Raw genomic sequence first — 3,624 nt, forward strand, 5'->3', positions numbered from 1 at the left:
CACGCTCACAGAGGCTGTGTGCTCCTCCGTGGCGAAGACGGCTTGCGTTAAAAATAAAAATAAACATAGGCCTATTTGCAAAGTGGGGGGACACAAACGGGATTTCGAAAATTGTCACTGTTAAACTCCTTATGAAGTGGTGAGGTGCCGCTCCACATTGCTTTTCTTCCCGACTGCAACGCTGTTTTCGGAAGAACATTCTGGGAACCGTCCCGCTGAAAACGTTTTAAGAACCATAAGGCATAATGTTCTAACAATGTTATCAAAAACATCTTAAGAAGGTTATCACCAAACATTTTAAGAATGATTTAAGAGAACGTTATCCTACCTTTCAGAAGAACATTCTGGGAACCAAATTAAAAGGTCCAGCTGAAAACGTTTTAAGAATAATAGGGCATAATGTTCGAACAATGTTATTAAAAACATTTGAAGAAGGTCATCACAAAATATTTTAAGAATGTTTTTAGAGAACGTTATCCTACCTTTCAGAAGAACATTCTGGGAACCAAAAGAAAACTTCCCGCTGAAAACATTCCTCGAACAGTGAATGGTAACATTCTCAGAATGTTTTTAGAACCAAACATTTCTAGCTGGGCTTACTCTTCTCAAGGGCTTGTACCCCATTTTCAGAATTGGTGTCCTCAGACACAGTTCCTGTCCTGAAGAAAACCCCAAGGAAAACTATGGCAAAGCGGAATTTAACCTCCATTTGATCCAAGAAATGTATTGTCTTAACTTAACTGTGTTCCCGAGAACTGTCTTGTCCATGTCCGCTTAAGGTTAGTTTATTGTCTTGTGGACTATCTACTTCATAAAACCTTGTTTTCTCAAGACGTTATCAGTGAATCCCAACATTCACTCGGTCTGACTGCTCTCACACACACACACACACACACACACACACACACACACACACACACACACACACACACACACACACACACACACACACACACACACACACACACACACACACACACACACACACACACACACACACACACACGAGTGCCTGCGCTGTTTATCTACATTATCTTAGGTTTGAGTTCCTGTGTTTGTCCAGCTTTTACAGCGGTTAAGGGTCAATGGAATACAATGTGCCTGGATGAATGGAGGTACAAGGCTTTGCAAAGCTGGTGAATTTGTGAGCTGAGATGTTAGGCCGAGGGTTCAAAAGATAAAACACCATCTGAGGTCTATTAAGGGCGTCGTAAAGAGGACATGGAGGAGAAGTGTTAGTTTGTGCGGAGACAGGTCAGGAGTTGACACTGACTGGAAATGGAGCTACCCTCTTACACAAACCTCCACAAATCACTCGAAGGCTTTTATGGTTATTGTGTGCAGAAAACATTTACGATTGACCTACCAAAATAAATGAATGAATTTGAGGGCAGAACATTTGAACTTACGGCTGAGGAAAAGTCTTTCACTCATTCTTTTTTACATCCTACAATTCCATTCTCAAAATATTCTCAGTCAAAATAAGTTGGATCGGAACGTGATTTTGCTGGGGTCAATTGCATTTCCCTTTCCCTACATCGGTGGTTTAAAATAATGCCGTGCTGTTCACACCCTTTGGGGGCACTCTAAGAGTGGTATATGTTGTTTGGTTTGAGTAACCGTAGCTGGTGTTAAGCATTATGTGGAGGCACGGAGGCCTTCACACAGGAAATTGCTAATCCAATTTTAGGTATAGCCCATCTGAAGAAGGGGATCATGTTTGAAGAGTTACCAAAATAGCACTGAAGACCTTGTATTAAATACATTACAGACAGGAAAGGAGTTCTTTTAACTTTATAAGCATGGACATGACGTGGTTCTGTTGGGTATTGGGGGTCCAGGCTGGATGTTGGTAAAGCTGTCAGAAGATGCCAAAGGGGGATTGGGGGTGGGGAGCCAGACGAAGGAGACAAAGTGGCTCCATCCCTGCTCACTGACCCGGGGTGTCTGTCACCGGGTCACCTCCCCGCCTATTAATACACCACCCGCGTCCATGTGGAGTGACCTGTTAATGGAGAATACCGTAGTGAAAGTATGTGTGAAAGGCCAAAGAGAAGTTAATACGACATTAGAGGCTGAGTGAGACTGTGTTGAACCTTCTGACAGTGTCTCCGCTCTATAATATCCTATATACTTTTACACTTTTTTTAGACTGTTGTAAACAATTGTTTTATGGATTTTTTAATCAGTTTTTGCTTTTTTTTGGGTCGTGTTTGTTAAAATGGGTAGACAGAGTGGATGACACAACATAAATGGTCCAAGAAATCAGGGCTGTCAAGCAATTACAATATTTTATCGCCAATAATTGCATGTTATCCAGATAACTCAAGATTAATCGCAATTAATTCCCCTTTTTTATCTGTTTTAAATGTAGCTTAAAAGGATATTTTGTCAAGTTGTTAATACATGGGAGTAGACAAGTATACTGGATTTATAAAAATTCAGGTTTATTATTATTGCAACAATCCTAAACAGTTAGTAAATTGACCTTAATCGGCATGCAAGTGATATGGGTAAAGATTTATGTATTTTGTCACACGTGACGTGATAATGGAAACTTTCATACACTAGTTTATACATTATAAAGTGTATTATCACATTGAAGTGACCATCATACTTTATGGTCTTAATATTATCTATAGGGCATGTCACTTTTAAAAAGACATGTAATTGGTCAATTTTAACATTGTATGAAATGTGCGGTTACCAGGCAAAACTAAGCACTGTACGCACAGTAGTATAGTATTAGTACAGACTAAACAGACTATACATGGAATAACACGTCCATGTTCATTATTATTTTCATAAAGAAGGGTAAATGTTGATAACAAAAAATGTAGCTGTTACATAGAAGAAAGACATTTAAAGAGCTAAACAAATATAACTTTAAAGGGGGATCTATCATGCAAAATGCACTTTCTGATGTCTTTTATACATAAAGATGTGTCCCCGGTGTGTCAGGGAACTCACGCAGCGTCAGAAAATAAAGCCCTCTCTCTTTTCCTCCGTACCCAAATCTCTAAAAACGGGGGTACAACGGAGCTGATCCAGATTTGTGGCCGATATGACGTAATATCGGTGGCGGACCCACAGCACTATCAGAAATGTTTGCTATCAGAAACAATAGAGTGCCACAGTGACGCGTCCTAAAAACCGGAAGTAAGTTAGCATTTTATCACTTCCGGTTTCTTCGACAAAAAACCAATGCAATTCCTCCATAGGATTTTGGAAAATAGCTGAAATAACCCAGCTAGAAATGTTTGGTTCTAAAAACATTCTGAGAATGTTACAGTCATTGTTATTGGAAGGTTTCAGCGGGAAGTTTTTGTTTGGTTCCCAGAACGTTCTTCTGAAAGGTAGGATAACGTTCTCTAAAAACATTCTTAAAATGTTTGGTGATAACATTGTTAGAACATTATGCCCAGCTATTCTTAAAACGTTTTCAGCGGGAAGTTTTTGTTTGGTTCCCAGAATGTTCTTCTGAAAGGTAGGATAACATTCTCTAAAAACATTCTTAAAATGTTTTTGATAACATTGTTAGAACATTATGCCCTACTGTTCTTAAAACATTGTTGCCAGAATGTTATTATTTTAGAGAAGGATAACATGGTTTATGTTAAAGAA

Source organism: Notothenia coriiceps, unplaced genomic scaffold (assembly GCF_000735185.1).
Source record: "Notothenia coriiceps isolate Sejong01 unplaced genomic scaffold, NC01 NC01_scaffold00010490, whole genome shotgun sequence".
Taxonomy (NCBI): Eukaryota; Metazoa; Chordata; class Actinopteri; order Perciformes; family Nototheniidae; genus Notothenia; species Notothenia coriiceps.